We start from the raw sequence: 17,680 nt of genomic DNA, 5'->3' as shown, positions 1-17,680 counted from the left end.
ACACTATACAGTTGCTTTTATGTTTATTTCTAGGTATTTCACAGTTGTTACGATGAATGTGATTTTTATTATTATATGTTCTCACTGGTATTGAGTTTTATAGAAAACTAATGATTTTATATATTAAATTTGTAGTCATGTACCTTATAATATCTATTCATTTTTCAGTTATTTTGCCCTGAGTTTACTAGTAAAACACATTTCCAAATAATTATAATTTTATTTTCTCCATCCCCAAAGCTATAATTTTACTTTTTATTCATGTTCTAATGTATTAAATAGTACTTCCAGAAGGATGAAAAATAAGTAGGTTTGTAGGAGGATTTGCCTTATTCCTATTTCAATGTGATTACAGTTTTAACAGTATATATCACAGAAGCTATTAGTTGGAAATACATATTCAATAAGATATTAAGAAAGATTTTCATTTCTAGGTTTCTAAAATGTTGTCGCTATCAGGAATAAGTGTTGCCTTATATCAACTACCTTTTCTGCACTATATAGATCAGTGTACACCTGTTATTTGATCTATTTTTGTTATGATTTTTGTTCATAGATTTCCTTACAAAGAATCATTGTTGAATTCCTGGAATAAACCATATTGGTTATGGTGCATTAATCTTTTACCATATAATGCTAGACTCCATTATCTAATATTTTATTTAGAATTTTTGCATCTATATTTATAATTCATATTGGTCAGTAATATGTTGTGATATTCCTAAGAATTTTTTATATTGGTAATGGATGTTAAATTTTACAACTCTTTTTAGCATCCACTAAAGATAGACCATATGGTATGTCTCTGAAAACACAATAACTTTGCTAAAAAAATTGTTTTTTAATTAGGGTTTGTGAAAGGAATATATCTTGGGCCCCTTCAAGCTGGGAACTGCTGGGGCAAATCTGCTTCCCATTCTATTCAAAGTCATCCCTCTGCTCACAGAGATAGATGCATATTCTAATTGTTTCCTTTGGAAACACTTATCAGAAATGCAGAAGAATGCAACCATTTGTCTCTCTCCTACCTGTGACCTGGAAGCCCCAGGGAGGAAAGGGAGAGGGGGGGGCCCTTCTTTGAGTTGCCCCTGGCTTTCTGGATGGAACTAACATACTTCTTTTTCTTTTTCTTTTTTTTTTCTTTTTTTTGAGATGGAGTCTCACTCTTGTCACCGCGGCTGGAGTGCAGTGGCGCGATCTTGGCTTACCACAACCTCCACCTCCTGGGTTCAAGCAATTCTCCTGCCTCAGCCTCCTGAGTAGCTGGGATTACAGGAGCCCGCCACCACGCCTGGCTAATTTTTTTTTTTTTTTTTTTTTGTATTTTTAGTAGAGACGGGGTTTCACCATGTTGGTCAGGCTGGTCTCGAACTCCTGACCTCATGATCCACCCGCCTCGGCCTCCCAAAGTGCTAGGATTACAGGCGTGAGCCACCGTGCCCAACCAAACTAATGTGCTTCTTACATATATTGATTGATGTCTCATGTCTCCCTAAAATGTATAAAACCATGCTGTGCCCTGACCACCTTGGGCACATGTCGTCAGGATTTCCTGAGGCTGTCATGGGAGCATTCTCAACCTTGGCAAAATAAACTTTCTAAATTAACTGAGACCTGTCTCAGATTTTCTGGTTTCCCAGGTTATAGAGAACTATGAAATTTTCTTGGATGTTTGTCAGATAGTTATATACCTTTGTTATTTAAAAAATCCGAGATGTATATATATATATGGATTTTTTTCATTTATTTTGCCAGGAAAATTGTGAGACCCTCGATCCGTAAACACAAGTTTTCTTTATTTCAGATTTAAAAGATAAATGATTATTTCTTTTGACTCTACGTTTCCTATTTTTTCCTCAGAAACACCTATACTTTTTAGATTGCATTTCTATTCCCTTTCCACTGTAATCTTACAGTATTTACTTGTCTTTGCCATTTTTCTCTGTTACCTGACACAGTTTATTACTCTTTTCACTTATGGGGCTTAAATAATTTTTGACAGTCTTAACTATTTCTTTTACTCAGTTCAAATGTGGCTGTTAATTCTATTATTATAGTATAGTATCCTTGCAATACTTCCTTATTTCAGCCATTATCATTTACATCTGAGCTTGTTTCTTTTTATAATTTTCTGTTCCTTTTTTGAAAATACCATACTTCCTTGCAGTCTATTGAAGATATGCAACATCTTTAGAAATTTCCTCAGAATTATTCAGGAGGTCATTTATTTTTCAAATATATATGCTTCCTTTGAAAGTGTGAGTTTATATTCCTACTCTATTCTTGAACATTTCCCATAAACCCACAGTGCTTGTGGTGGTGGTGGTGGTGGTGGCGGCGGTGGTGGTGGTGGTTTATGTTTTTCTTCTATTTTTTCTTGAAAGAAGTAAGCTTTATTTGGACTTATTTGACAGCCTATGAGCTGCCTTTTATTTACTTAAATTATAGATAAATTCACTTCTAAAATCAATATTTGGGGGCAGGTTGATGCACTTAGTTTTCATCCCAAGCCCACTTTTAGCAACAATCAGTACAACTTTGATGTTCTGAAGTGGGATAATTTTCTACCACTTTGCCTGGTTTTCAGAAAAATTGAGTATACTGCTTCCAAGACTTCTCTCTGTGTCTTTCTCATTCCTCCCTGACCTCTCCTCACAAAAAACTTTATCCCTAGGAACCATCTCCCTTTGTTCCTGTCCTGTTATATTTCGATTATAGCCGTTTCTGAATGTTTTTAATGAGAAGAGAAGCTGTACTCAGCCTTCTTGTTTCTTCTTGACTTTTAGAGAAAAGCTGTTTCATGGAGTGAAATATAGAAAGCTCAGCAAGCAAGACCTGAAGTCTTTTTCTTAATCCACTTCCAGATTCTTATAGTTAATAGACATTTCTTCCACAGTCTAGCATTAGGTCAGTGCTTGTTTTCAATAGTGGCATGAGATTTAACATTAATGTATGCCTTTATTTGGTATTTTAGCAGGAAGCTAGGAAAGTCTGAATTATGGGCTGTTAATCAGGCATTATTTTTAGCTAGAAATTCTTCTGGCCACTTATACTGATGTCTTATTTTATTGTGCCACAGTTCCTAAGATATAGGAATTAAGAAGTAAGACGGTCTTTTAAAGCTCAAGACATTCCATGTATTTGCTTCTATTTTTATTTATCACTGTCCTCAGTATCTTCAGTTCCTTTTATCCGGAAGTTAGCCCAGTGTTTTCACCAGATATTCGATTTTATAAATGATAGTCTCAAACCAGAGTCCATTAAAATTATTCAAAAAAGCAAAGCACTCTTATTTTCTTATTATCTTAAGGAGAAGCAAAGCATTGCTTCACAAAAGTTCCTTTGTTTAAAAATAATTTCTCACATCAGATTAATGTAGGAAAGTTTATTACACATTACTTAGAGGTTCCAACCTGAAACAATCTCAACTTAAGTATCTCAAAGTGCATAGGGGCAGGCACCAGTAACAACCTTGGGTTACAGTTGGTTTAAAAAAAAAATGGAATAGTAACACAGTATTTGGTGCCTTCTTGTGAATGAAAAGTTCAAATTTGTATTCATCATAGGATTTATACTCAATAGAGCAACTGATTTCTGCTATTGCAGAGGCTATATCAATTTTAACCAATTTCAAACAAAACATGAAGATAATGAATATCATACGTGATATGTTAAGTAATGAATTGTAAATGTTCTTTATTTTACTGCCAAAAAGAAACTGAAAGAACTTTGTGTTTAGAATTTATTAAAATATGGGCAGCCATATTAAAGTATAAAAGAAATATTATTTTCTTTTAAAAAATACAATTTGCACATACATTAAAATCAATTATTATGTAGACATCTAACAAAAGCATTATATTTAAAATGTCAATCCAAAAGTAATGCAAGGTGCCATTTCCCAATACTTTGAACATGAGAGAATTCTTTTTTTTTTTTTTTTTGAGATGGAGTCTCACACTCTTGCCCTGGCTCCCAGTGGCGCAATCTCTGCTCACAGCAACCTCTGCCTCCTGGGCTCAAGCGATTCTCCTGCTTCAGCCTCCCAAGTAGCTGCGATTACAGGTGCCCACCACAATGCCCAGCTAATTTTTTGTATTTTTAGTAGAGATGGGGTTTCACTATGTTGGCCAGGCTGGTCTTGAACTCCTGACCTCGTGATCTGCCCACCTCAGCCTCCCAAAGTGCTGGGATTACAGTCATAAGCCACTGCGACCAGCTGAGAATTTTTTATTTCATATCCAAAAGAGCAGTTTTCATGGCCCTCAATTTTTTATTTATTTATTTATTTGTATTTATTTACTTATTTTTTTGAGACAGAGTTTCACTCTTGTTGCCCAGGTTGGAGTGCAATGGCATGATCTTGGCTCACCACAACCTCCGCCTCCCGGGTTCAAGCAATTCTCCTGCCTCAGCCTCCCAAGTAGCTGGGATTACAGGCATGTGCCACCACGCCCGGCTAATTTTGTATTTTTAGTAGAGACAGGGTTTGTCCATGTTGGTCAGGTTGGTCTCGAACTCTCAACCTCAGGTGATCCACCCGCCTCGGCCTCCCAAAGTGCTGGGATCATGGGTATGACCCATCATGCCCAGCCAGATGCAGGTTTTTTTCGTTATATATATTTATGCTGTACAGTGTGATTTTTTTTTTTTTAAGACAGAGTCTCACTCTGTTGCCCAGGCTGGTGCACAATGGCACAATCTTGGCTCACTGTAACCTCCGCCCCCTGGGTTCAAGTGATTCTCCTGCCTCAGCCTCCTGAGTAGCTGGGATTACAGGCACCTGCCACCACACCCAGCTAATTTTTGTAATTTTAGTAGAGACGGGGCTTCACCATCTTGGCCAAGCTGGTCTTGAACTCCTGACCTCGTGATCCACCTGCCTTGGCCTCCCAAAGTGCTGGGATTACAGGTGTGAGCCACTGCACCTGGCCCAGTGTGATGTTTTGATATATGTGTACTTTATGAAATGAGTAAATCAAGCTGATTAACATACCCATCACTTCATATGCTTATCATTTTTTTGTGGTAAGAACATTTAAAAATCTACTTTTTTAGCAATTTTAAAATAGATGCCATTTTTAATGCAAGACCAGAACTGTTACAAAAATACATGGGAAGGGCATGTCCTTTATAACAGACTGTTGTATGCCAAGTCAGTTTCTCCAATATTAGATTTCACATATGTAAGTTCTTGCTTAAATTGGAACAGCTCCCAATCAGTTTTGCATCCTACCACCTCCTACTCTGCATTCAAAAAAATCTATCAAGGCAGAATCTTCTCAGATACAGGTGCCTTTTTAAAAATTATTATTGTTAGGGTGGTTGTCTCAACCCGAGATTTCTACAAAATTGTAAAAGCTTTAGGGGAGTCTCTCTTTGGGGTCTGAGAGTGAATGGAATTTTACACACAAAAAATTTATTAAAGTCCTTGTCGGTCTCCTAGTCATGTCTGCATGACTAGTCAGCCCTCAAATCCATTCATTCAGGAAATATACTCTGACTTAATGGTGTTAGGAGAAGTTATTTTTAACTGAGATAAACCAAATAATTTTCTGTTAAGTTGTTCTATTCAAGCAGTAATAATGTAGAAGAACCATAATTATCATACTGAAATCTAAGGAGACAATAGAATACAGTCAAATAGTGTTGGGTTTGAAAGCAGAGAGACCTGGACTAAGGTCTTTGCACAGTCGCTTACTAATCATGCGACCTTGGGCAATTTTCATCTCCTCTCTGAGTTTTAGTTTCCTCATCTGTAAGATAAGGGTACCAGTATCTGCCTCAAGGGCCATGAGGCTTCAGAGATAGCACATCGAAAATGGCCTGGCATATAGTAGGCATTTAATAAACACTAGTTTTTTTTTTGCTTAAAGGCCACAATAATACTGTGAAGGATGGGAGACAATCTCCTGGTAGCAATAAGAAACCTGGAACCTGGAATAAGATGGGTCAGGGTTATAGTCTTTGGTGCTTTGTTTGCCTCCTTCCATGTTCCTTCTCTCAGACTTTCCTTCCATTCAGCCTCTTCTAAGATAATGAAAATACTTCCTTGATCATCATTTCTCCTCTAGTGATTTTTATGCCAGCCATAATGAACTCATTTTAGTTTTTCAAATATTTTATGTTCTTTGGGTCTCAGTCCATGCTCTTTCCTCTTTTTGGAACACTCATCACCCAGTTATTTACTCATCTTTTATGTCTTTCTTTAGTAAGCCTTCCATGAGTCCCTAAATTAGGGTTTGAGGTCCCTTTTATATGTTGTCATAGCACCTATTTCCTCTATTGTAACATTAATCTCTATTTTAATTGCTTGTTTATTTGTCTACCTCTTTCCCTATAATGAAAATGCCATGAATGCCAAAGATCATCTCTGTATTATTCACTGTGGCTAACACAGTGAATCTGTGAGTAGTAAGTGGTAGTTTCTCATTTAAGCCATTCATGAAAGAATCATGAAAGGCACCCTGCTGTCTGTCCAACTTTATCAAACTAAAGTTGTTAAGTAGAAAGGTGTTGCCACACTAATGCTCTCACTATTTCATGAACATTTCAGATGATCCATCCGTTCCTTTCTTTCAGATACAAAGCATACAAGTCAGTAGCATGATTAATAAGCATCATTTTTATTGGGTTTAGGGAAAATATTTATGTTGAACTAAGTGTCTGATTAAGAACAGACCACACAACATGATGGAAAAAACATTGGATTGGGAGCCAGGAATCCCAGTGCTAGTTCTCCTTCTGCAACCTATTAGCCATGTAAAACTTAGTTAAGTTTTATCTCTCTGATTTCTAGTTTCCTCATTTGTGATTAACAATATCATTTCTAAATATTTAATAGAATTATTGAAAGGGTCAAATGACAAAAGAGAACGGTAAGCAGGCAAGCACTTTCACAATATACAATTTTATCATGCAGAGAATCTGTGATGAAAGAACTGTTTGATTTAGAATTTAAAAACTTTGCAATATAGGGAAAAGTAAATGTTATTGCTTTCAGAAGAAAATCCTCACTACACAAAACAACCTTGATATGGTTTGGCTGTGTCCCCACTCAGATCTCATCTTGAATTCCCATGTGTTGCAGGAGTGACCCAGCGGGAGGTAATTGAATCATGGGGGCAGGTTTTTTCTGTGTTGTTCTCGTGATAGTGAATAAGTTTCATGAGATATGATGGTTCTGTAAGAGGGAGTTTCCCTGCACAAGCTCTCTTTGCCTGCTGCCATCCATGTAAGTGAGACATGACTTGCTCCTCTGTGCCTTCCACCATGATTGTGAGGCTTCCCCAGCCATGTGGAGCTGTAAGTCTGTTAAAGCTTTTTTTCTTCCTATTCTCGGGTATGTTTTTATCAGCAGCGTGAAGACAGACTAATACAAACCTCATGTTTAAAAATGTAATAACAAACACAGGTGACGTTTGTTCAATTTTATAATTCATATCATAAAACGTTTATAAAATGAAATCATAATTTTTGCTTAATAAAGCTCTTAAATATCTCACATCAGTATCATTCATGTGAATAAAAATGATGTGTATGAAAAACAGCCTAATGTGTTTTCAAATGTAATAGTAAAATATATTCTGATTTGAAAACTTCAGTACTTAATCACTAAGTTATTCATAAAATATACCAAATGGGTTTCTAGTCTTTTAAATTTAAACACTTAGTCGAATACTATTTTTAAAATGTTTTATCATTCTTTTAAAAATATACTTTCTATGAGAATGACTTTTGCAGATACTCTTAAAAATCTGACTTTTGCTTTTTAGTCAAAAAGTAGCAAACTCCCATAAGGTCCTTTTCCATTCCACAGATCTTCCCCTTTCCTTTTTATAAGATTCCTTGAGTCTGCCCTCAGCCCCTTAAATTATCAGTATATTATTGATGTGCAAAATTGTGAAAATATTCTCACCGGTGTCATTCATTTCCATGGGAAAACATCCAGTTTTAATTCTTACCTAGCATCTAACTACCTGATGCAGGAAAAATATTGGCATTTCTTAGAGCTGAGATTTTCTAAATTTAATTTCATGCATCCTTGACATCAGCTCAAATAGCATCCAGATTCTAAATGAAGTTTGAAATATGTAAAAAAAAAAAAATTCTACATTTGCGGTTTCCTTCAAACACACACTGTCTCTAGCACCTGGATATTTTCAAAGAAGTCAAGCTCAAAAATATCCTCCAGGCTTTTTTGCCCTTAAGATATACAGTGATATCCCTTATGGATAAGGAAATCCAGATGCCTTCAAAGAAAGTATTATTTAGTGAAAGGGTCTTCAAAAGCGCTTTTGTGAATCTGAAGTTTTCAATATAGCTGTCTATTTTCATAAGCTCAAAAGAAAAACCATGAATAAAAGACTCCTGACTTCATGTCTGTACTAAATTAGACATTTCTTGAAATGTACAATTTCAAAGAAATAAGTAAATTACATAGATAGTCTTCTAGCCTTATTATGACATTGGTCACCTTGCTATCTATAACCCAGTGATGGTGACCTTTTCTGTTCTACCTACTTTCTTTATGTGTGTCATTCCCATTGCTTAGAATTCTGTCTCCTACCTGGTCTGGACAAATACTCTAAATCTTCCAGGTTTCCTATTCCTCTGTGATGATCCATAGACAAGGAATAGAAAAATACCGGAAGGCAGGCCGGGTGCGGTGGCTCACGCCTGTAATCCCAGCACTTTGGGAGGCCGAGGCGGGTAGATCACGAGGTCAGGAGATTGAGTCCATCCTGGTTAACATGGTGAAACCGTCTCTACTAAAAATACAAAAAAAAAAAAAAATTAGCCCGGCGTGGTGGCTGGCGCCTGTAGTCCCAGATACTAGGGAGGCTGACGCAGGAGAATGATGTGAACCCGGGAGGTGGACCTTGCAGTGAGCCGAGATCATGCCACTGCACTCCAGCCTGGGGGACAGCGAGACTCCGTCTAAAAAGAAAAAAAAAAAAAGAAAAGAAAAAAAAGAAAAATACCGGAAGGATAACTCAAAATATTGTAGAATAGTTTAGAAGATATGATTTGCTGTAATACATGGATCTAACAAGTTTGTGTCTGAGGAGGATGGAGAACATAGCATGGCACTGAATACAGTCACTTTGGGATTAGAAGTGATTCAAGTTTGATGGGGCTATATGTAAGTATATTGGATGGAATATAATGATACCATGGGTGGACAGCAGAGCACTATGAAAGGAGTCATTCGAGAAAAAAAAAAAAAAAAACCTTCCTTAAATTTAGAGGTCCTCTTCATGTCTTCTCCACGGATAAATCAATAAAGTAAGGGTAGTCAAAGTGTTAATGATATGGGAGGGGAGCAGCAAAGTGCTGGGTAGAGAAAGGCAGGTCCCTGGCTAGGGCTCCACCCTCGGGCCTGTGCCCACGGACCTAGGTGAGGACAGGCACTCCTGCCTTCACTCCCAAATGTTGCATTTTCCAAGACCATTCTGTGCCCACACGCCTCATCCTGTGCCTATAAAACCCCAAGATCCTAGTGGGCAGACAACAACAAGCGGCTGGACGTCAAGAGATGCACATCAGCAGAAGGAGAACAAGTGGCTGGACGTGGAGAGGAGCACAGCAGTTGAAGAGCATGCCGACAGGCACCAGCAGACGCCAGCACACCAGGAGGCCATCCACTGGCGAAACGACACGGAGTTTGGCCCGGGTGGTCAGAGAAGAGTCTGGCTACTGGGCCGCCCGACTCCAGGGGAAAATCTTCCTACTCCATCTCCCTTCTGGCTTCCTCATCTGCTGAGAGCTACTTTCACTCAATAAAAAAAAAAACCTTGCACTCATTCTCCAAGCCAAGGTGTGATTCAGTTTTTCCGGTATACCAAGGCAAGAAACCCAAGCATACAGAAAGCACCCTGTCCTCGTGATAAGGCAGGGGGTCTAATTGAGCTGATAAACACAAGCCACCAACGGATGGCTAAACTAAAAGAGCACCCTGTAACGCACACTCACTGGGGCTTCAGAAGCTGTAAACATTCACCCCTAGGCGCTGCTGTGGGGTTGGCGCCCCACAGCCTGCCCCTCTGTATGCTCCCCTAGAGGTTTGAGCAGCAGGGCACTGAAGAAGCCAGCCACTCCCCTTGTCACATGCCCTGCGAGGGGGACAAGGGAACCTTTCCAGTTTCAGTAATGAAAAGACCTAAAGGGAAGAAAGACTGTAAGAAAAGTTTTGTCTTTGTAATTTTGCTTGTTCTTTAGATCAAAGTTCTTCCAAAAATACTGACACTATTTCGAGTGATAATACCCGGACTTTGAAGAAAATTCAGTTTATGATAGTAGGAAAATTATATGGGATAAAAGTTTACCTTAAATGTATTCTTGCTGTGTTAAGTGGAAGGAAAATGTTTAAACACAACAAATTGGTTCTTTGACATTTGAGCAAACTTTTTTGTTTACTAAATCGTTCTGTTTTCAGCTAGCTGCTCTGATGTCCTGTCAGTGCAGGTAGACTGATGCTCTATCAAGGTCATACATTTTGTGATTGTTGACTCTCAAAATTACTTTACTTATAAGGAGTGTTGACTCTCAAAATTACTTTACTTGTAAGGAGCCCATTCCCTGAAATTTAACAAGACTGAGAAGGAAGTCCAGATGCTGTGCAATTATAAAAAATGAAACTGGGTTTTTAAAAAATGCTTAATGTCAAATTTCACAGATCATTTGACTCTAAATTTTTTTTTTTTTTGAGACAGAGTCTCACTGCTGCCCACGCTGGAGTACAATGTCGTGATCTCGACTCACTGCAACCTCCACCTCCTGGGTTCAAGCCATTCTCCTGCCTCAGCCTCCCAGGTAGCTGGGACTACAGGCATGCCCCACCACGCCCGGCTAATTTTTGCATTTTTAGTAGAGATGGGGTTTCACCATGCTGGCCAGGCTGGTCTCAAACTCCTGAAATCAAGTGATCCACCTGCCTAGGCCTCCCAAAGTGCTGGGATTACAGATGTGAGCTACCGTGCCTGGCCTTGACCCTAAGTTTTTAAAAAGGATTTGCAAAGTCTAACTTTTATAAATAATAAAAAGAACGTAGATCATAACAGATTAAGCAGGTTGATTTTCCTTGAGATTAATAGTATTACACATGTTTAATTCTACAAATTTAAAATTCAGAACAGTAGAAATCCAAGAAGTCAAATATAGCATCAAAATAGCAATAGACCAATATTAAGAAAAATGAACAGAGTATTTTCATTGTCCATAGGCTTGCCTTAAATTACACATAAATATTTGGTTAATTCGTTGCAGAAAAGCCTCTTCTCTATTGTCTTTTTTACTTTCTGTAGGGTTAGTTTCATTAACCTATGGTGACCAACTCTGCTGGTTTGCTGGAGATTGAGAGGTTTCCTAGGACGTCACACTTTCAGTGCTAGAAACGGGAGCATCTCAGGCAAACCTTATGCCACAGCTTGCCTAATTCCTGTGGTTTGGTACTAGTTCATGATTTTGACACAAAATATATATGTGATTACTGAATCTTCCTTGAAGGATGAAATTCTTATGGCATCTGGACCAAAATCTGATTTTAGGTATAATTTCTCCATCACTATCATCCAAGACTTCTGTATAAGGAACAAGTGAATCAATCATTTTTACAACAGAAGAGGTTAAATCTGTGGGTGAAATCTGTGGGTCAAATTGGAGCAACATGAACTTTAAGGCCAGACAAAACAGAACTTGAAATCTGACTCCAGCACTCCCTAGCTGGGTGACATGGAGCAAAATAATTTAACTCCTCAAGCTTTAGATTCTACAAATGTCAAGTGGGATGGTACTGCTTACCTCAGAAGGTTGGTGCCTAAAAAAGCAAAGTGGCAGCCAGGTGTGGTGGCTCACACCTGTTATCCCAGCACTTTGGGAGGCTGAGGCAGGTGGATCCTGAGGTCAAGAGTTTGAGACCAGCCTGACCAATGTGGTGAAACCCTGTCTCTACTAAAAATACAAAAAAAAAAAAAAAAAAAAAAAAAAAATTAGCAGGGAGTGGTGGCATGTGCCTGTAATCCCAGCTACTCAGGAGGCTGAGGCAGGAGAATCGCTTGAGCCTGGGAGGCAGAGGGAGGTTGCAGTAAGCCGAGATTGCACCAGTGCACTCCAGTCTGGGCGACAGAGACTCTGTCTCAAAACAAAACAACAAAAAAACCAAAAACAAACAAACAAAAAAAACAAGCAAGGTGGCACATAGCAAAGTTTTTTAAAATGTTAGTTTTATTTTCAGCAATATCATTGAAAATATCAGAATAGAAAGAGAAGTATGTGGCTTCTTCCTTCTCAACAATGGGGTAATTATCTCAGCAGGTTTAATCCCCACTGGTGGTTGTACAGTACATTAGTCAGGGTTCTCCAGAGAAAGTGAACTAATAGGATATGCGGAGAGAGAGAGATATTTCTTTTAAGGAATTGGCTCATGTGATCATGAGGCTGGCAAATCCAAAATCTGCAGGGTAGGCTGGCAGGCTGGACACCCAGAGAAGAGTTGAAGTTCCAGTCTGAAGGCAGTCTTCTGGCAGAATTTCCTCTTCTTTGGGAGAGATCAGTCTTTTTCTGTTAAGGCCTTCAAATGATTGGATGAGACTTACTTTCATTATAGAAGATAATCTGCTTTACTCAAAGTCCACTAATTTAATTTAAATATTAATCCTGTTTTTGGAATACCTTCCCATAAACATCTAGATTAATGTGTGACCAAGTATTTGGGTACCATGGCCTAGCCAGGTTGACACATAAAATTAACCTCATGTGGAGAGGATGCATGCCATGTTCTCTAGGCTAAATCTAGGGTGTTAATAGATTTTTTTTTTTTTTGCATTAGGTTTTAGAGGTATTCACATTCTTTGGCCATATACAAAAGCTGTGAGGTTAGTAAAAACTGAGATAGTCAAGTACTGAAAATACTGAGGAAGCTCCAGAGCATAAAGTAGAGCTCTAGGCAGCTAAGAAACTGAGTTTGGCTCTTCTAGGGAAAGCATGTATTCCTCGAACAATTTTTAGAAAGGCAGTATACTTCTAATTTTAAACAATTTTTATAAAGGATATGTAAATGCCCAGTATACTGGCACAGCCGGGTTCCAGTCAAGAAATACGGTGGTTAACCAGCTAGAATTGGGAATGTAGATAATTGGATATTAATTCAAAGAGAATATTAAAACTAATAATCAAATATGTGGCTGTTAGAAACACAGTTTAGCATCCAGAGTGTAATACAATAAGGACTGGACAAATTCCCACAGTAGACCTCAAGTTGTTGCCTCTTTTATAACAGATCTTGGACCTCATCAGCTCAGATGTCAGATAAGGCATAGCATCAAGTCAAGAAAGTTAACAAGGTCAGAAAAAGGGATGACAGGAGAGTCAAGATACTCATTATGTGGAAATAGCCTGAAGGTAATAGACTGAAAAGAGCCTTAGAAAAATAACCTGGTAGTTCAAACTGGATTTAAAAAGCGTCTTTAAATTATTATCTGAATTTTTAGCAGCGTTGTGCACATTTGACCAAATGATCTTGTTATAACTGGGCTTTCATCTTTTACTAGAACAATCATCATTCATAGAAAGATAATGTGCGTTAGATCAAATTATTCCAACTGAGCAAGATGTTAAATGTCATTTTGGGTAATGAGATAAATGAAGGAAATTTGTAACAAGTGGAACAGTCGACTTATTACACTCTGGAGAATTTTAATCTGCTTTCATGGTAAAGGTTAACAAACACTCAGAGAGCTCCTACTTGTACTTGTCACTTTAAAAGCATTTTTCCTGCAAAGATTTCAAGGTGATGGTGTATTTGCTGCATTTCAAAGGGTATAGGGTATCCTTTGTGGGAATGACAATTTCATCAATATCATCAAGAGCAAACATATATTGAATACTTTGTAGTTGTAAGGCAGTGAGCTAAGTGCCTGGAACACAGATAGACATAAGATATCCTTTCCTTACAAGAAGTCTCTTTACAAAATAGCCTAAAATATATTTTCTTCAGAATATAGGTTTCTAATATTAGGTTGGTGCAAAAAGTAATTGTGGTTTTTGCCATTACTTTTAATAAAATGTGGACTCTGTCTATTTAAATAAGTAGTCTTTGGGTTAAAATAGGCCACATACTATTCAAAATAGCCCAAGTAATTTAAAAGCTAGTTAAATTACTATTGCACTATATTTCATCAACTGCAATTCTAGATCTATATCTATCTACTTGATGGAAACAATGGGGATAATGATAAGGAAGGCTAAGACTAAGATGAAAGCTTACTGAAAGAATGACCTTTAAAAATACTATGTTTAATTAAATTCTGTATCTTTTCATGTTAATCAAAATCATAGGCAAATGTCTTAGAAACTTAGTGGATCAAAACCTCACTGAGTATTGATATAATTGTTCACTCTGTGTTAACTGACATTTGTCTAGGATCTCCAAATTATCATCTGTTATCCTGCTGTATAATTTAATATCAAAGTCTAGAATGCAAACATTAACATCTCTGCAAAAATGAATGAGAAAAATCTCATAAAATGAAAAGAAATGCCCCATTTTGTTACAATAATGATAACTGATATGTCATTCCTCTTTGAAAGGAAGCTAATATACCCAGTGGGTATGGATCTTCGTTGCAAATAATTGATACCCCATTAGTAAGAAATAAAAGTCAAACAAATCTCTAATCCTCTTCACAATTACACTATTACTTTTGAAGGGAGAAAGGAGTGCAGATATTTACTTTTAATATCTTGCTCCAACATGGTTAGTTTTATATACTCTTATACTTAAGCCCTCCTGTTATAAAACATCATAAAAGGCATAGTTTTTTGTTTTTTTTTTTTGAGATGGAGTTTCACTCTTGTTACCGAGGCTAGAGTGCAATTGTGCAACCTCAGCTCACTGCAAACTCCACCTCCCGGGTTCAAGTGATTCTCCTGCCTCAGCCTCCCGAGTAGCTGGGATTACAGCATGCGCCACCATGCCTGGCTAATTTTGTATTTTTAGTAGAGACAAGGTTTCTCCATGTTGGTCAGGCTGGTCTCAAACTCCTGACCTCAGGTGATCCGCCAGCCTTGGCCTCCCAAAGTGCTGGTATCACAGGCCTGAGCCACTGCACCTGGCCAAAGGCATAGGTTTTCGAGTACCAGAAAAACATGGGGTAAACTCACTTTTCCCTGCTTTTCCCCTCTAAATACGCCTAAATACCTTGGAAATTATTTCACAAACAATCATAAAAGGACCCTGAAGGATGGAGAAAAGAAGTCAGACTGTCCAGAAACTTTAGGACTTGAATAATGACGCCATAGTGAGTTGCCCAGGTTTTTCCATATATCCCATACTGTGTTCTGGAGAGGCCTGTAATCAGGAACCTCCAATGAGTGTAGACAGATAAATAAAAGAAAACAAAAATATTCTCATCTCACTGGCCAAAGGACCCCTCAAAAAAAGGCAACCCAACAGAGTCCTAGTAGACAGATCCATCCTATGTAATACTAAGGGAAGCACATAGCCCAAAGTACCATAGCAGCAGCACCAACACCCAGGACAGCAAAGGCCAGACCTGTAACAGCAGCAACTGAAGCAGGAGGACCCAACATGGACACACTGATTACTTCACACCTGGAGCAGTGGCAGTCTCAGTCAACCACAGGAGCAGCTGCAGCAATCGAATCTACCCCACGTTGAAGCAGGTGGCCTGTTCCACCACTGTGACAGTTGCAGGGGGGTCCCTGCCTAAGCCTAGGGTGGCAACAGAATCAACAGGACCCAGTAAGGGACTCATGTCACACAACACATCCAAACTAGTAGGAACCCAATCCACCACAGTAGCAGCAATAACTGAGTCTCTGTCCTATACTCAGAGCAACAGCAGCTACATTAGGAGTGTTAGTAGAGCCAATCAGGAATCCATTCACCACTCTACACCCAGATCAGTGGCAGCCCAGTCTGCCATAGCAGCAATAGCACAGCAGGGTTCCTGTGACATACCTGGGAGAACAATGAGACTGATCCTACCCAGGAGCAGCAACCAAAGCCCAGAGTATCCTGACACTCCCACTCAGTGACACTGGGCAGTCTAAATAGCACATGCAGGGATTGAGTAGAAATCCAGCAGAGCCAGAAGTACAAAGCTAATCAGAATAGGCCCTCAAGGCTCTAAAAATTAAATTGACATTGTAACTACAGCTCACAAAAGTAGGCAAAGACCCACGTGCAAAATCTAAGTAGGGTGACTGGCTGATGAAATAAAAGATTTAAATAGAAACAAGTCTCCTAACATAATATACAACATGTCCAGAATATAATTGTAAATCACTAGTCATACAATATGATGAAAAATACTACTTTAATGAGAACATACAATTAATTGACACAAACACTGAGATAAAACAAATGTTGAGATTGTCTGACAAGGATGTAAAGCAGGCATTATAAACAGGTTTTCACCAATAACTGTACATTCTCTTTAAACAAGTAAAAAAAAAATGGAAAATCCAAAAAAGATATAGAAAGGTGAAAATATTGGAAATGAGAGAATATTTTAAAAAAGCTGAAATTTTAAAAAATCTTACTACATGGTCTCAATAATACAATGGATATGACAGTGATAGAATCAGTAAACTGGATGACTGATAGACTTTACTAAATCTGAGCCACAGAAAGAAAATAGGCTTTAAAAAATTAACAGAGCCTCAGGAACACATGAGATAATAAAATAAAATCTAACACTTGTATCATTGGAGTTATAGAAGAAGAGGAAAAAGTATAAAGTTCAAAACTATTTGAAAAAAATGGCTGAAAACTTCCCGAATTTGGTGAAAGAAGTTCACTTACAGATTCAAGAAACTGAGGAAAACATAAACGAAATAAGCCCAGAAAAATTCATACCCAGACACACTGAGAGACAGGACTAGCTGGATTTCCTAGGCCAACTAACAATTCCTAAGCCTAGCTGGGGAATGTGACTGCACCCACCTTTAAACATGGGGCTTGTAACTCAGCTCACACCCGATCAATCAGGTAGTAAAGAGGGCTCACTAAAATACAAATTAGGCTAAAAGCAGGAGGTAAAGAAATAATCAAATCATATATCGCCTGAGAGCATGGGGGAGGGACAATGATTGGGATATAAACCCCAGGCATTAGAGCCGGGAGTGGGCAACCCCCTTTGGGTCCCCTCCCATTGTATGGGAGCTCTGTTTTCACTCTATTAAATCTTGCAACTGCATACTCTTCTGGTCCGTGTTTGTTCCGGCTCGAGCTGAGCTTTTGCTCACTGTCCACCACTGCTGTTTGCTGCCCTCGCAGACCTGCCGTTGACTTCCATCGCTCTGGATCCGGCAGGGTGTCCACTGCGTTTCTGATCCAGTGAGGCGCCCATTGCTGCTCCCGTTTGGGCTAGAGGCTCGCCATTGTTCTTGAGTGGCTAAGTGCCTGGGTTCGTCCTAATCGAGCTGAACACTAGTTGCTGGGTTCCACGGTTCTCTTCTGTGACCCACAGCTTCTAATAGAGCTATAACACTCACCAGATAGCCCACGGTTCCATTCCTTGGAATCCGTGAGGCCAAGAACCCCAGATCAGAGAACAAAAGGCTTGCTGCCATCTTGGGAGTGTCCGCCACCATCTTGGGAGCTGCCCGCTGCCATCTTGGGAGCTGCCCACCACCATCTTGGGAGCTGCCCGCT

The sequence above is a fragment of the Pan paniscus genome, chromosome X (genome assembly GCF_029289425.2).
Source record: "Pan paniscus chromosome X, NHGRI_mPanPan1-v2.0_pri, whole genome shotgun sequence".
NCBI classification, from domain to species: Eukaryota; Metazoa; Chordata; class Mammalia; order Primates; family Hominidae; genus Pan; species Pan paniscus.
Note: the sequence above shows the minus strand (reverse complement) of the source record.